At 43.9% G+C, this 17,394-nt stretch overlaps 1 protein-coding gene across 1 annotated transcript in view; it reads right to left on the minus strand.

Moving 5' to 3' along the window:
* The window catches only part of VIPR1 (vasoactive intestinal peptide receptor 1), a 115,237-nt gene extending 106,849 nt beyond the window's left edge, over positions 1-8,388 (minus strand). Inside the window, exon 1 of the mRNA XM_054273560.1 lies at positions 8,349-8,388. The gene's annotated coding sequence lies outside the window, so the exon portion shown is untranslated. The remainder of the gene's footprint in view (positions 1-8,348) is intronic.
* Positions 8,389-17,394: the final 9,006 nt, after the last annotated feature.

A 17,394-nucleotide genomic window follows, 5' to 3' on the forward strand; every position in this document is an offset into this window, starting at 1 on the left:
CTGTGTGCATAAAAATGCTGAGGGTCAGCCTTGAGGCTGCTTTTCATTTTGGTGCAGATGTGCAGAGCTGTATGTTATGTCCTTTTTTCCAGGGGTGGTGGTGATCCCAAGCACATTTAATTTTGTTTCATTTCCATCCTGCCTGGCAAGGGGATGTGTGTTTCTCAAAGCCTGAGCTGCCACTTTGGAGAGACTAAATAAAACCTGGTTTTGGGTAAGGAATAAAGCAGGCTGCAGGGAGGAGCTCAGCATGGAGGAAATTTCCTCTGTTTTTTTTTCACTCTTACACCACTCAATAAACCAGTCTGAGGCTTAAGATCTCCAAAGAGAGGTGTCTGCCAAAGGAATGAAGTGCCACTGTATCTGTCATATCAGAAGGAGGTGACTTTAATTTTGGTGTTCACAGCATCACAGAGCCCCAGAATCCATAAATGGTTTGGGGTGAGAGGGACCTCCAAGATCATCTCCTTCTGACCCCAAAGAGCATCTGCATCTTCCCTCTCTGCAAAGGGATGATGTGGGGATATTTTTGATATTTTTCTATCCCTCCAGTGGCCTGGAAGTGGCCAGCAGCACTGACCCTGCCCTCACTGCTGACGCCACAGGAGCTCAGTGACCATCCTGGTCACTCAGACACCCAAAATGCCAAAATTGGGCTGTCCTGATCTGCCAGGAGAATCCCACCTGCAAGGGAGCTGCCAGGCTGAGCATCTGTGACAGCCAGTGACATCTGGGAGGGCCCTGGGGACACTGCTCAGATGTTGGTGGGGATGTTCCACATCACCAGGGATTAATTGGAACATCTGTTAAACACAGAATCCAGGCTGGAGCCTCAAATGTGTCTGTTCAAAAGACACCCAATGGATTTCAGCTCTCAAAAGGAGACACCAGGTATTGATATTCTGCCCTCCAGACAAGAATTGTGTTTAAATAGATTTTTTTCCCCATAACTCTTGATGAGATGACAAAGCTGAGGATAAAAAAAAAACCTGTGGAGCTGATACAGGAGGAGGAACACCCCTGCTGAAAAAAGAACAGGATCATGGGAGTGGTGGCTCAACAGACAGAGTTGGGATCTCTGTATTCAATTCTTTGGCCTCTTCTCCACTTTAAATTGATGCATGCAAATCAATGGAGCCAGGCCATGACAGCCAGCAGGGTTTATCAAAACCACATCACCCACCCAGCTCGATAGTGAAACATATCAAAAATAACCCCAGTTTGGTTCTGAATTACAAAATAATCACAATTCTGTGCAAACACCAGAATTTAAATGCCAAGCAGCTTTACAGAAGTGTAAACTTCCAGCTCCCAGTGCAAACAGTGAAATGGAGAGTTAGGGACTGCCCTGCTGGGGGGGAGAAATCCACCTAATGCCACTAATGGAGGAATTCAAAGCTGTTAATATCCACTGGTGTAGCTGACTGAAAAAGTGACTGTGTTAATTTAAAATACATCAGGGTCTCCATGTAAAATTCCTGTAGAGGAATAGGGCTTTACATCCTGGAAATCATATATATATGATATATACATATGATATACATATTATATATATATATGTATATTTATTTATATATATATATACACACACACATATATATATGGGCATATATATACAAATATAAATATTAAAATTTATGAATGTATATTAAAATATATAAGTATAAATATAACTATAAATATACAAGTATATATATGTATACACTATATATTTATACATACAGACATATATATATACATGTATTTATATATGCACACATATATACATATATATATACATATGTACATATATATACATATACAGATATACACATATATATGGGCATATATATACAAATATAAATATTAGAATTTATGAATGTATATTAAAATATATAAATAGAGGTATAAATATAACTATAAATATACAAGTATGTATATGTATATATATACACCATATATATACACACATATTTATATATACATATATACAGATATACACATATATATGGGCATATATATACAAATATAAATATTAAAATTTATAAATGTATATTAAAATATATAAAGTATAAATATATAGAAAATGAATAAAGTATAGTTATATTTATACTTATAAAAATATAAGTATAAATATATAAGTGTATTTAAATATATATATATGTGTGTAACAGTCAGTGCTGGAGATAAGATCTGCCCCAATAAAGTGCCAGCAAAGCAGCACTAATGCGAGCTCTGCAGCCTCGAGCAACCCACAGCACACGTCCCTGCTCACAGAAACCTCCCTAAATTCACTCCACAAACCACCCAGCCCCAAATGCCCCAGCTGGGGGCTGATGCCACCCCCACCCTCCTCCAGCCAGGGCTGCACTCACCCTGGGGCTCTGCGTCTGCCTGGCACCCCCAGCACTGGGGGCAAAAACAGCAGAGCAAGGGCTGGAAGAGCAAGGACATCTCACATCTGCTTGCTCCTCTGCACCTCACCTGCCTGCTCCCAGCAGGGCAGGGCTTGTTCACAGAGAATATTTATTTATGTGCAGATTGGCAAGTGTTAATCAGAGGTTCTTTGCTGTTACAGCTCTCCCCTTGTTAGGGTTTATGCATGAGGCTGAGCTGGTTCAAAGCCCCAGCCAAGGTTATGCCCCTAAGAAAGCTGAAGTTTTGGGGTGAAAAATATTTGTGCTGTGTTAACACCATCCTCATTAGAGGGAAAGTTACTGGTTCATCCTCAGAAAGTTCCATTTGTTAATTAAACTATTTATCCTTAAAAAAAAACTTATAAGAAATACAACTCTATTTGTTTAAGTTATTAAAATAAACTACTATAAAACTCACCATTTATAGAACTATCATAGAAATAAAAACTAACAAACATCTAAATCCAAACAAAAAATACCCTCTCACACTTTTAATCTCAACCCTAACAGAAGAAAAAAAAAAAAAATCTCAACATGCACCTTTTCTTTTACATCTTCAGGAGCTTTTGGCTTTTCTAGCAGTGCTGAAGCAGCCTGGTGTTGCCCCATTTAACTAATAAATGGGTTTTATAATGATGCAAGGAGCATCCAATGGCTCTGGGAGCTCATCCCCTCCTCAGAAATCTTAAAGCCTTCCCCAGGCACTTCCCGAGTGCTAATGAATGAACTCTCCCTGTGTCAGAGTTCTGGATAGTGAGAATTTTACATTTTCTGTGCTGACAGACTCTAACCCCCAGGAGAACACTGCATTTAACCTGAAGCCATGGAAAAAACTTCCAAAATTGATTGATAACACTAAGATTACACGTGTGTAGTTGAATAGAAGTGTGCAATATCACAAAATAGAAAACTTAGAGTTTAAAGTTTTAGAATATAGCAATATATATGGGACAACATAGAAGTTTTAAAGCAGTAGCTACTTGTTCTTCTTGATCTTCTTCTTCATGAGTTTGAGTAGTATTTTGTAATTAAACAGAAAAGTCTGCATTGCCGACTTTGAGTGATAACTTTTAACTTAACTTTTAACTTTTAAATTAAAAGTGAAAATAATTTAAGTATAATTTCTTAATGAAATAGTTTAGCCTTAAAAAACCTTGTAGCAAACATTGTGAACCATTTTGTGCCTCGTTTTGAAAGACTACAAAACAAACTGCTGTGAGACTGTAACACAGATAAGAAATAATAAAAATCTAAAGAATAATAATAATAACAATAACAGTAATAAAAATATTATCTGATGATAAATTATCTAATAATTAGGTAATAAATTATCTAAATAAAAAACATCTAAATAATAAACTATCCTCTCAAGGGCCTTCAATCCCAACCTCAACAGGAGTAGAAGAAATCCCCAGAAAGGTGAAGGATGTGCCGAGGGAGATGAATCAGCCCAGAGAAATCCCTCCTGCTCTGGGCTCTCCAAGTCACCTCCAGTTCCTTCAGTCTGTGCTTTTGTCCCCTGACCTGGGATTTTTTCTTGGCTGCCTTTCCTAGAGCTTGATTCTCGCAAAGCTCTTCCCTCTTCTTTCCAACGCAGTTGATGAGAGCAGGGAGTGGGGCTACATTTAATCCCACAGCCTTTCCCAGGCATTGGAAAACCACAAATCCCTGTCCCCTGAGGCAGGGTGATGCAGCAGGGGAAGGGACAGCAGCATACAAGTGACACTGCCACGCTGGTGCTGACCTGGGCTGAGGGCAGGGTGTGACCTCCTGCGTTCCTAAAACGCAGTTGAGTCCTGCTCCCCACCAAATTTTTATTCTGCACACGTAATCTGAACCCTTTCCTGAATTTCAGCCACTCAGGGTGTGACAAATCTCCTCCAAGTGCACTCGGGTCTGACTTAAAAAAAAAAATAAAGATCATCAATTTTCAGGTCTCGTTTTCCACAGTGTGGAAAAGTCTGGTGCCCTTCCCCAGGCTGCCAAGAAATGGGACACTTGATGCTGAACAGGGAGATCTCCCTCCTGTCCCAAAAGATTTGTGTCTACATTCCAGCCCAAACACCAGAAAATTCCCACTCCTCCCAGACTATCAGCACATCATGTGGAAGATTGGTTTTGACAAGTCACCAGTCTCTCCAGTTGTTTCTGCTGGAGACCATCTGGTAAAGGCAAAAACCTCTCTGTATTTTTTCCCTTTTTTTTTCTCCTCTGAAAATGAATATAAACTCTGCATGTTAGCCATTTCTAACGCAGCCTCACAGCTGAAACACCTCTCTCCTGACATTACCACTCACTCAGTCTCCACTTGTAATTTGCTAAATGTGCAGAGCATCCCCTGCCCTGCATCCCCCGACTGCCCCGATGCCTCCTTGGAAAGCCAAGTGTGAGAGGCAAAAAGCCACTCAAAAATTCACTGTGAACACTGAGAACAAAATGTTTTGTCAGCCTCAGGAGCCACCATGGCATGAAAAGCAACTCACCTGAATTTGCATTTCTATCCAGAGCAGCCCTCTAGCTCTCACACCTCTCACTGAGGGGATGGAACCAGAGGATTTTTTAAGGGTTATTAAAGCAGAGGAAGTGCATCTCCACACCCAAAATTCACAAACCAGGCAGCTTTCCCTGTCCATGGTCCCACCTGCCTCCTGCTGCTGAGTGTGGGGTAAAAATCCCTTTTTAAATATCGCTGTGGTGGACTCTGCTGTTACAATTCCTGGCTGGCTGTCCCGAGTTTCCCTGCTGGACACAAACCCCTGGGCTAGGAGGATGTGATAATGATGCTGTGAATGCCCCTGCTGTCTTGCTGGTGAGTAAAACACAGCTTGAAACAGCTTTAAGTATTTCCCTTAGCAAGTTTTCCTCCTCAAGATACTGTTCCCCCCTCACTATTTTGCAATTTCGCCTTTTTATGCCCTAAATAAGAACCCACAATATTATTCTTGCTGATTATGTGTCCTCTCTGAAAACTTTATAGAGAGGCTTTCAGAGCTACCCAGACACTGGGTTGGGCAACTGGTTCTCCTGAATGAAGTCAGTCATGCATTTCTACAAGCAAAAATGGAATAAATCATACACCCAGTGGTACACACAGGGTTTGTGGCAAGGCCTTTGTTAAACACATATTGCGATTGCTAAAGGATCTTTGTGCAGGAACTGGCCTGGAGGGTTCCAGCGAGAACCCTGTGGTTGTTTTGTTTAAAGTATATTTATGTCACTTCACAGATCCTCAGTCAATGACAGGAGGAAAGAGACACAGACGCAGCTGAAGTGGCTGTTCTGATTTCTGCGGAGCTCAGATTTCACTGATTTCCCACACTGATCACATCTCCTGATGAAAAATCAGATCTGAGTTGTTTTATTCTTTTCCATCACAAACCTACTTGAAGGCTGGAACAGAGCAAAGCTCTGAAGAAAAGCACAAATTACACCAGCTGGGCAGATTTGGCTAATTCAAGGAGCTTGGAAGTCTGAAGGCACGTGGAATCCACCAACTGCTTCAAATTATCCACATCTCATGTTCTAGACACACACTGGGAGAAGAAAAAAATGCCTAATTTGTAGCTCTTCAGGCCAAATTATCTTAATTACACCCCTAAAAGCAACACAGAAGAACCTAAAAGGGATTATTGTGCCTTTACACCACATCACCACCATTAACACTTGAATTCCAATTTTTCCAAGCTGCCCTTGGCAAGAGAGCAGGACTTTGGTGAGCATGGCCTGATGACCTCAGCAAATGAGATCTGCCCAATTCCCTCTTCTCCGCAGCGTGCAGGATGAGAGGTGAAAGTTTATAACAGCAATTAGAAACCACATGGCCGCAAGAGTTTTATGGTGCTGAACTTGTTGATCAGCCACTTGTTCAGAGGTTTTTTTTACCTCAAGGACGTACCAATAAAAATTATCACAAGAAATTAAATGAAATAAACCCAAACCAACCAAGCTCTGCTGAGCCAGGTCCCAGAGTTGGGTTATGACTGCAAAGCTACTTTTGTTTTAAAAATCAGCCCCAAAATCCCAGGTTTAAGCTGAGAAACAAGGCAGGGATTTTCTCCAGCACTGAGGCAGTTCAGTATTAGTCACCTTGCAGATCAGTGCTGATAAGGAGCATGTGAATCTTTTTAACCCACCAGCATGAACCAGATCCCAGGAACATTAACAACAACAACAGAATAATAAAAGGGTTGGAAAGGAAGCAGTGGCAGGGTTGCACTCAGTCTTGTGCTGCCCCAAAGCTTTAGGGGTTTGTGCTCATTGATGGCAGCCCAAGAGCATCACCCACAGCCTGATCCTGCCACCCTTGCAGGGTGAATTTCAGCAGCCCTGTGACCTCACCCTCTGCAGGATCTGGCCCCAGAGGAGCCCCTCATGCCAACAATCTTTAAAGAAATGGGAATTGTGCCAAGGACTTCAGTGGAAGCAAGAGCTGGAGCAGCTCCAGCAGCTGATGAGAACGCTGCCCCCTTCTCCTTTCCCCAGCTCCAGCCCTGGACACTTGGGCTATTTTGGATCTTCCCTAAAGCAAGCTCTGTAGAATCCCAGGAACTGATTGCCTGGTCCTTTTTTTTTTTTCAGTACTTTTATCGATTTTCCCAACCTGTTCATCCTCTAAGAAATTCTTTGGCAATGCAGATGGGTGAGGGGCTCATGGCCAACAGCCAAAAAAAAAATTACAATTAAATGCATTTGTTTCATTCCTTGTGGGACAAGGAGAGAAGAAAGGGGAGAAGGAAAGGGAGACAAGCGATGCAATGACACATCTGGGTTAACTTCCACTCTCTGGGGCTCAGCTTGCTTGGTCCGACTCTGCTTTAAGACCAGGCTGGAAGATGCTCTGAGCAACTGGTCTGCTGAAAGCTGTCCTGTCCACAGAGCTTTGGAATCCGATGCCATTTATTTCCAACCATCATACAATTCTGTGATGGTTCTGTGACCACAAGCAGAGCAAGCACAGGTGATTCGCAAGGGATGGTACAACCCAGCTATGGTGGGCAACCTCAGCCAGCCCTACAGGGTGCTGGGGAGGCAGGGAAAACAGCTGTGGGAGCAGGTTACCCGTGAGAGGAAAACTCAGCCACAGCCAGCACCAAATCTCCCCCCAAGCCCAGGCTGCTAAATTAAAACCAGTCTCGTTCTAAATCAAACCCTGCGAGGAAACGAGCTGTGAGAACAAAGCCAAATCATGGAACTGCAGACTCCCTGAATGGTCTGGGATGGAAAGGACCTAAAGATCCTCCGGTGCCATGGGCAGGGACACCTTCTCTGGAGCAGGGACACTTTCCCTGGATCGGGGACACTTTCCCTGGATCGGGGAGCTGAGCTGAGCATGCAGGAGCCGTGTCCTGTGCCTGCTGGCACGGAGGTTTAGCTGGGCTCGGCTCAGTTCGGCTCGGCTCGCACGTGTGACTCCGTGCGGGGCAAACACAGCTCCAGGAGGAACAAACCCGAGACATCACGGACCCGACAGCGGGGAAATCACACCCGGCAGGGACACGGAGCCCTGGAAAGCGGCTCCGAGCTTTGCCCAACTTCTGGCAGCTGCAGGGAGCGCCCATGCCGGAGCCCCTCCGGAAAGCCTCATCCCGTTATCCCCAGGTACGGGCCACTGCAAGGTCTGACCGAGCTCATCCCGTTATCCCCAGGTGTGGGGCGAGCACTGCACGACTCACCGAGATCCCGAACAGAAACCAAAGAGAACCGAAAGCCACCAATGACAGCGAAACGCGGAGCCGCTTGTGGAACAAAACGCAAAAATCCCGAAGGGAATCCCTGCAGCTCAAATGGATCCTCTCACATCCCCTCACGGGAGGGGACGCACACCTGACCCTGAAGGCGAGCCGGGCGCTCGCTATTTCCCGCATTCCCACGGCCGGGGAAAGGAGCAGATCCTCCCCAAAGTTGCCCGAAGTTTGCCCGGGGCGCTCCCCGCTCGGTCCCTCATTCACTCACCGCGGCCAGCAGGCAGCCCAGCAGCGGCACGGCCCCGCGCAGCCCCGGGCCCCGCATCCCGCCCGAGCCCCGCCGCATGCAGCGGGCACGGCAGGCAAGGCAGCGGCGGGAGGAGGAGGAGGAGGCACGGGAGGAGGAGGAGGAGAGGAGGAGGCCGCGGCTCCGAGCCCGCTCGGCCGAGCCCGCACCGCCCCCGGCACCGCCCCCGCCCGCCCCAGGTACGGCCCGGCCCGGAGCACCGGCTCCTTCCCCCTCCTTCTCCGTCCTTTCCCTTCCTTTCCCCCCCGCTTTCCTTGACTTTTATTAATTTTCCCTTTCCCCCCTTTCCCCTCTTCTTTCTCCCATTTTTCCTTCTTGCCCTTTCTCCTTTCCCATTTCGCTTCTCGTCCCCCTCTTCTCTAGTTTTCATTTTTTCCCTCTGTATTTTTCCTTTTCACCTCGCTTTCCTTGACCTTTATTAATATTCCCTTCCCCTCTTTCCCCCTGTGCTTTCTCTCATTTTTCCTTCTTGCCCTTCCTTTCTTTCTCTTCCTTTTTCCTTTCCCATTTCCCTTCTCGTCCCCTTCTTCCCTACTTTTCATTTTTTTCCCTTTATCATTTACCATTTCTTTTTATTTCCTACTTCTTCGTCTTTCCCCTCTTCTTCTTCTCTTCCGCCTTTGTCTCCTATTTCCCCCATTTCCTTTTCACTATTTCCCCCTTTCCTCTCTCTTCCTTTTACTTTGTCTCCCTTTTCATCTTTTTCTTTCCCCCCTTTCTGTCCCATTTTCTTTTTCTTTCCCATTTCCCCCTTGTTCTCTGTTTACTCCTTTCCTTTCCTTTCCTTTCCTTTCCTTTCCTTTCCTTTCCTTTCCTTTCCCTCACATTTCCACTTCTGGGAATGTGCCCCAGCACTGCTGGGAAGGGAAAGGAATGACTAATTGATGCATTTGGCCTTCTCTGAAATAATTGCTTGGTAAGAAGTGGTTAAATGGGCCAAAAATCCAAATTCAGTGATCTGTATGTATATTTTCCCCCCCAAAAAGGCAGAACAATTCCATGTTGCAGGTCACTGACATGGAATTTCTGGATTTCTCGGATTGGAGGAACAGCTCAGGACCAGGCTGACCTTCATTTTTTTAATAAAAATGTGGAAATCCTTCCCCTTTCCAGCACACTGGGCAGCATTTCATTTAATATTAAGGGCCGTGCTCCTTTCACTTCAAGACAACCCTCAGGTCTAAGCTTGCTTTAGTGTAGAAAGCCAAATAAACCCTATAAATAAAGGTAAAAATAAGAAAAATAATCCCCTCCTTACTGTTCCTTTCCCCCCAACCCCACTGGATTTTCAAGCTCCAACAGATGGACAGATTTGTTGTTTTGTAAAGCACCTGCTGAAGAAAAAAACCAAAATCCTCAAGGAAAGAAAACAAAATCCTCATATTTTGGAGGCCCTGGAGAGAGTTCTCTAATTCCAGGTTCTTCAATTTACTGACACAACCAAGAAAAATGTCATTTTTAGAGAAAAGGCTTAATGGTTAAAAATCCAAAGTTATATCCAGTCTTTATCTCTTGTTAGCAAATCACTAAACCACTCACTTTTTAAAGCCAACCTGCAAAGGGTGAGGAAAAAAAACAGTTTAGTGTTTTTCCCTTACTTTTCTGAAAAAATGTGGATTAATTTGTATTGAAAATATTTACCCCCCCCTTTTTTTTTTTGCATTTGATATGAAAAATCCCCATCGTCTCCCTTGTTTCTCATCATAGATCTGATGGTGGCTTATAATTGCCAGTGTAAAAAGAGAGACAAGATGTTAATTACCTCAATTAGTTGTACAGAGGTTTATAAAGCTATATAAAGCTCAGTTTGGATCCTAAAATAACAGGGGCAGAGCTGATTATCTGGTCACTGCATCCCCCCACTAATTACAGCCACTCTGGGGTTCATTATTTCATTTATTAATGCAGCCTGAATGCATTCAAGCAGCCTGATAAGGATAAATTTTGGGGGAAAAGAGGAGGGGATTGAGATATTGGTAGGTGCTGCTTTTTTGGGTTCTTTGCAGAGAGTAAATCTGGAGGATTTGGGATTTTACAGGAAAAGCCTGAAGCACATTTTGCCTTGTGGACTGTGCTGGAATTTTGGCAGCAAATAACCCTCTTGTGGTGCTGCTGGTCCTCAGGGATCACAAGGGCTGGGTTTAATTCTTGAATAAAACCAATCCAGCTCTCAAGTCTGGTCCTGTTCGACAAGAACTTCCACAGATTCACAAATAGTTCATTTTCAACACCATAAATCTGGTTACATTCAATGGAGGAGCAGAGACACAGCCCTGAGCAAACAGAGCTATGTTCCCCTTCCCTTTTTTTCGTTTTTCTTCATATTTAATTTTATCCAGACTCCTTCTGCACTATAATTTTTTGCCTTGCCAAATGGTTGGAAAAATCACATGTTACAGGTGTGTCTTCATTTGCATCCTTAGAGGTGCGGAATTAATATGCAAATGAGTATTAATGAGGGGTTTGGCTACTTCCAGTGAGAATTTACAATGAATACAACAGGTAAAATAAACATTTTGCTCCTCTTCCACCTTTCTGTGCCTCACTGAAACCACATCATGCTGTGGGACCTCTGCCTCCCTCCAGACATCATCACCCTGTGGTGACTCCTTGCTCTGGCCAGGTACAATATAAAAGAGGGGAAAATTCCTGTTTTTCTCATCAATTCTTCTTCAAATTCAGATAATTCTCTAAAAAAATCTGATCATTTTTTACAAGGGAACTTCAGAGCACTTGTTTGATTTGAACTCACCTCCTGCTTGTTTCATCCCATGTGTCCAGATCTTGCCCTGCCTGTATCAGTGAAATCACTGAAATTCCCTTCTCCATGTGGCTAAAGGCTCTGTCTCAGTGCAGGCTGAAAAGCCCCAAACTCTCTGGAGCCTGTACCAGGCCTTTGGCATCTTCTTTTGCCCTCTTCTTATCCCTGTGTATCCTCTTTAAAACAAAAATGGGTGTCTGAAGAATTCAAAATGTCAGGTTTATGGCATGGCCTAGTGCTGGTCGTGGTTTAAACCTGATTTTTGCATTGGGTGGGTGAGAACAGGAGAATTCCCGGCTGAATTACTCAGGTATTACCATTCCAAGATGTATTGCCACAAATTACTCAGGTATTACCATACCAAGATGTATTTCCACAAATTACTCAGGTATTACCATTCCAAGATGTATTTCCACAAATTACTCAGGTATTACCATACCAAGATGTATTCCCCCAAAGCATGGCTCTGAAGCAGCTCAGCTTCCATTTCCTCTCTGCTGGTGGGAGCTTGGTGCTCACCTCACTGGGATTCCATCCAACACCTGTATTGGTGAAATCTCATTCCCTTCTCCTCATGGCTTTGTGTCAGTGCAGACTGAGAAGCCCCAAACTCTCTGGAGCTTGTGCCATGCCTTTGGCATCTTTTTTTTTTTTTTGCCCTCTTCCTATCCCTATGTATTCTCTTTAAAACAAAAATGTGTGCCTGAAGAATTCAAAATGTCAGGTTTATGGCATGGCCTAGCACTGGTTGTAGCTTAAACCTTCATTTTTGCATTGGGTGGGTGGGAACAGGAGAATTCCCAGCTGAATCAGTCAGGTATTGCCATTCCAAGATGTATTTCCACAAATTACTCAGGTATTACCATTCCAAGATGTATTTCCACTCCAAGATGTATTTCCACAAATTACTCAGCAATTACCATACCAAGGTGTATTTCTCCCAAAGCATGTACCTGAAGCAGCTCAGCTTCCATTTCCTCTCTGCTTGGTGCTCACCTCACTGGGATTCCATCCAACACCTCCCTCCAAAATTCTTTCCTGACCTTCAGGGCTGGAAGGTGGCAGCTGCTTGGTGCTGAACAGCCTCTCAGCTAATAAGTTGATATTGCAGCCTAGAAAGTGATTTTTGTTTCCCCCTAATCTCAGCTGTGAACAATTTGAGAAAGCCTTGATCTAATTCCTCTTCCCATCAGCAGCAGCACAGTGTTCACTTCTTGGGCTGGTGCATCTTCCCTGGGTCTGCTTTTCTTCATTACCACTATTTAACTCTCTCCCTTGAAGATAATTAACATTTCTGATGTGGCATCCTTCACAAAATGGCTTATCTCTCCCAGGGCTGCTTGGGGAAATGTCATACAAATAAGAAATTTTTGGTGGATACTAATGGCAGAGGTAAATAAAAGCAACCACATTGTTTCCTGCCCGTGTTTCTTTTTTCCCTCTGTGCCTCTGGCAATCAGAAATGCAAAGACTAAAAGCAGTGGTGGCTGGAAGGACAATATTTGAGGGCTGATTCATGCAGCAGTTTGCTGCAGGCTGGATTTGCTGTTCTGTGCCCTTGTTCCCCATTTAGCTTCCTCTCCAAAGCCAACACAATGCATCTGTTCTGCTTTCCACTGGGTGACTTTATGTGAATACAGTAACAGCATCACATCCCCTAAACAAGCTGCAAAATGAATTCCTGTGCATTATTTGCATTGGGGATTAGAGGCAGGCAAACACTGGCTGTGGTGTTTTGCAAACAGCACCATTCCATCCACCTACAGGACTTCATTATTTGCAAAATGAAGCACAAACAATTGGTGCTTTTCTGTGGTTTAAAGCTCCTTATTCTGTGTGAGGTGGAAACACCAGAATGGCCCTAGGGAAAATATGAAGTGAGCAGACCACAACCCAGCAGGGCTGAAAGCTCAGACTTTCTTCTCTTTCTGTCCCCAAAAGTTTTCCCATGAAGTTCTGGAAATCTCCACCTGTTTGATGATTAAAGCTGTGAGGGCAGCAGAGGTGGATATTTCATGAAATATCTGAAGAGCAGGAGTGGGATATTTCAATTTAAAGGACCTACCTGATCCAAGCGGGCTAAAATCTTGTCCTTGATCTCTGGGGCAAGGGCAAATTATCCAGTTGCTGATGCTCACCTCACTCTGTAAGCTAAAGATAGCAATAATTACCTACCCAACTCCCAGGAGAGCTGAGGATTAATTGCTTCATAGTACTCAACATTTATTTTCACACAATCAAAGCCACTGGGAGCAGAGAAAAAATAATCTTTGCAATTACTATTACATATCCACAGGGAGCTACCCAACTCACAAAATGCTCGGATAAAACATTTTTCTAAAAAATAATTAAAAATAATAATAATCTTGCGTTTGGGCAGAAAAGGAGAAAAAAAAAGAGCAAGCGAGCTCAGGAAGAACAAACCAAATTTAAAAAAAAACCAAAAAACTATGCAAACAAACTAACAAGCAAGAACTTTCTGCAGGCCGGGGATGGCAGGGATGGAATGAACTCAGGTGAGGAGCAATCCGTGCGTTATGAAAGCAGAGCTGTTTACAGTGGGAACATTGCAGAGCTGCTCCAGGGCACACCACGTGCCCCAGGCTCAGGGGAACAGGGCACCTCTGCACAGCCAAGGAGGACAGAGCAGGGGAACAGGAGGTTGTGAGGGCACAAAGCTGCCCAGCACAGTCCTCAGTGTGAAAAACGCCAATCACTTGTTTTTTAAAATTTTAGAAGTTTAATAGTAATAAAACGTTTATAAAAATAGGAATTAGAGTAATAATGATTTGGACAATTTGAATTAGGACAATATGAGACAACAAATACAAAGAGTTACGGATGTCCAGGTACCTTTTTTCTGGGCAGCATGAGCCCAAAAAAGGACACGGGTTAACAAAGGATTAACCCTTAAAAGCAATAGCCTGTTGTACATTCATACACCTCATACATGATGCATTAATTCCATTCAAATACAAGATTCTGTCTGGTCCTGTGAAAAATGCCAATCACTTGTTTTTAAAATTTTAAAAGTTTAATAGTAATAAAATGTTTATAAAAATAGGAATACAATTAGAGTAATAATGATTTGGATAATTTGAATTAAGACAACATGAGACAATAAATACTAAGAGTTATGGACATCCAGGTACCTTTTTCTGGGCAGCACAAGCCCTAAAAAGGACCCACGTTAACAGAGGATTAACCCTTAAAAGCAATAACCTGTTGCATATTCATACACTTCATACCTGATGCATAAATTCCATTCAAACACAGGATTCTGTCTGGTCAGTGTCAACTTCTTCCTCTGAATCCTGACAGCGCCTTTGAGGCAGGAAGAAGTTCATTTCTTCTGATAATGAGGCAATAAATTCTCTTTCTCTGAAAGATTCAGGTGTCCTGTGGCTGCTATCTCGCTGCAAATCCTTTCTTTAAAAAAGTATCCTACATAGCATCGTTTCTATTTTAACAATTTTTATAACCTAAAACTATATTTAACACACTACTTCAGAGAATTAATACAGCATTACTTTCTAACATAACACAAATAATATTAATTTGAATATTTGCGAAAAGCCAATCATAAAATACACGCATTTTTCACGCTCAGCATGGCTACAACCACATTTCTTAAAATCACAGTGCCCAGCAGAGGCAGGTTCTGTCCCGTGTCGTGGTCACTGTGCAGAAACATTTTACCCTGACTACTGAGAGATTTTTATCTCCTCTAACACTCACTGAGAGTGGTTTGGCAGCAGGAGAAGGCACAAGAAGCAGGGAAACCAACACGGTGATTGACACCAGAGATTACAGGAGCTAAATAAAAGCCTGGGCTAAAACACGCTCCAGAGAGGGAGATAAAGCCTGCACCTTATCATTAGAGGATGTGACACAGCTGATGCTTTTGTGGGGGAGGCAGGAAATGGAACATTTCACACAGCCTGGCCAAATGCATCACGGAGCTGCTCTGCACGGAGAGGATTGGCTGCTGGTGCCCACAGAACAAGCCCCACTTTCTTCTGGCTGGGTGATGAGAATCTCTGTTGTTAAAACAATGAACAATGTTTTTAATTGCTTAGCAGCAGGACAGAGGAATTTCTAGAATATCATTAATTTTTGTGATAAATGTCGCGAGGCTTGGTATAAACTGTCAAGTGCAATAAAAAATGAATAAAAAATTCAGGGCTCTTCCCAAGGTGTGTGCTTGGACTTGCTGGTGGCACTCAGGGACATGGTTTGTTTGTGGACTTGGTGGTGCTGGGTTAATGGTTGGACTTGATCTTAGAGGTCTTGGGCAAGATAAAAATTCCAAGATTCTGTAAATTTATTGCTCTTCAAGATTCTATCTCTTATCCACCTTTGGCTTCACTATGGACAAAAACCATTCTCAGAACCTCTGAGACTGGATGTGCTTCATTTACTGAAACCATTTTTGAGAAGGCTGAACTGCCACATTCACCTCAGGAAGGGTTAAAGAGGAAAGCCCACATTTCAGAAATCAGCATATGCATTGAATTCGTGCTGTTAATGAGGATCTGCCTGATCCATGGTTTGTGCTCTGGTGGTGCTGGGTCCTGAGGGGTGCAAAGAGCCCTGGGGACAGAGGCTCTGATCTGTGCAGAGCCAGATGCTGGGAGGAAGGTGGAATAACAGAGAAAATGCTCAGCAAAGCATTTTTGGCCACACTGTGGAGCATGATCCTGTTTTTCACACCTGCTGGGCTGAGTTGCCACTTTCTATTTTTCAACCCAAGTGAAAGGTGCAGCTGAGATCCAAAGCACTGGACATCCACCAGGACGCTCTTTGGGATTCATCAGTCACAAGAGTGACTTTTTCTCTTTTATTTTCCACTCCTCTTCTGAAATGAGCAGCAAGCTCAGGCTCCTTTCCTTTCTTGCCTGCAGAGAAGGAGATTTTTCATTTCAGCAGCCTTGATCTGCTCAGCTCTGCCCAAGCCAGCTGCTCTCACACAGGGCTGGGCAGCCCTGCCCCAGGCCTGGACCATGCCAGATTGTTCCTGCAGGCATCAGTCAGGAAAAAAAACCCACAAAAATCACAAGGCCAGGGCTCAAACATGGTGTTGGAAAAGGGAGAAGCCCTGGCCCGTGCCTGGACCATGCCAGATTGTTCCTGCAGGCATCAGTCAGGAAAAAAAAACCACAAAAATCACAAGGCCAGGGCTCAAACATGGTGTTGGAGAAGGGAGAAGCCCTGGCCTGTGCCTGGACCATGCCAGATTGTTCCTGCAGGCATCAGCAGGAAAAAAACCCCACAAAAATCATAAGGCCAGGGCTCAAACATGGTGTTGGAGAAGGGAGAAGCCCTGCTCCATGCCTGGACCATGCCAGATTGTTCCTGCAGGCATCAGTCAGGAAAAAAAACCCACAAAAATCACAAGGCCAGGGCTCAAAGATGGGGATGGAGAAGGGGGAAGCTCTGCCCTATGCCTGGACTGTGCCAGATTGTTCCTGCAGGCATCAGCAGGAAAAAAACCCCACAAAAATCATAAGGCCAGGGCTCAAACATGGTGATGGAGAAGGGGGAGAAGGGAGTAAAACCCCCTCTTCCCCTCAATCCCCTTCTTCCCCTCAAACTGAGGGATTTTTTTTGCAGCTTGGTAAGGAAACACCTGAAGCCTGAAACTTGCTGTTTGTCTATCATTTGGAATTTGGTTGTTTCCACTGGATAAAGATGAAGTCAAGGGCTCTGTGTGTGGTTAGAGGGAAGGAATCTGCCTGGTTGAGGGCTCCCCTGTGAGCTCATTCTCCCACACCCCAAACAAACCAATGTCCCTGCAAAGAATCAATTCCTGCCTCTGCCTGGTTGTGCATTTGGCAGTCAGGGAACACTCCTTGTAAGATTATTGATTTTCCTCCTGCTTGTTTAGCTGGGATATCCCTTGTTTCCAGCTCAAACCTGCTCTTCAAAATCCTCCTTGCAGCCTTGCTTTTCTCTTTTCCCTCAGCCATAATCTCTGAGAGAGAAAGAACCCAAGCAGGAATTAGAGGGCTGGGAGTTCTTCCTCCAGCCCTCCTTGTTATGAATCAGATTTAAAGCAAGCCTTTCTGGCTGCTGCAGTTCATTTCTCTTGCTTGAGCTGATGAATATCCCAGCGTTTGTGCTGCTCATTTGATTCCCCTGCCTGATGCATTCCTTACATTTCTGCTGCCTCCAGGACAGATTTGTGCAAGCAAATTAAGCATCCTCACTATATGTCAGCAAAACATTACATCCACTAATGGAGGG

The sequence above is a fragment of the Melozone crissalis genome, unplaced genomic scaffold (genome assembly GCF_028551555.1).
Source record: "Melozone crissalis strain CALT ecotype California unplaced genomic scaffold, PUWL_Pcris_2 ptg000016l_1, whole genome shotgun sequence".
NCBI classification, from domain to species: Eukaryota; Metazoa; Chordata; class Aves; order Passeriformes; family Passerellidae; genus Melozone; species Melozone crissalis.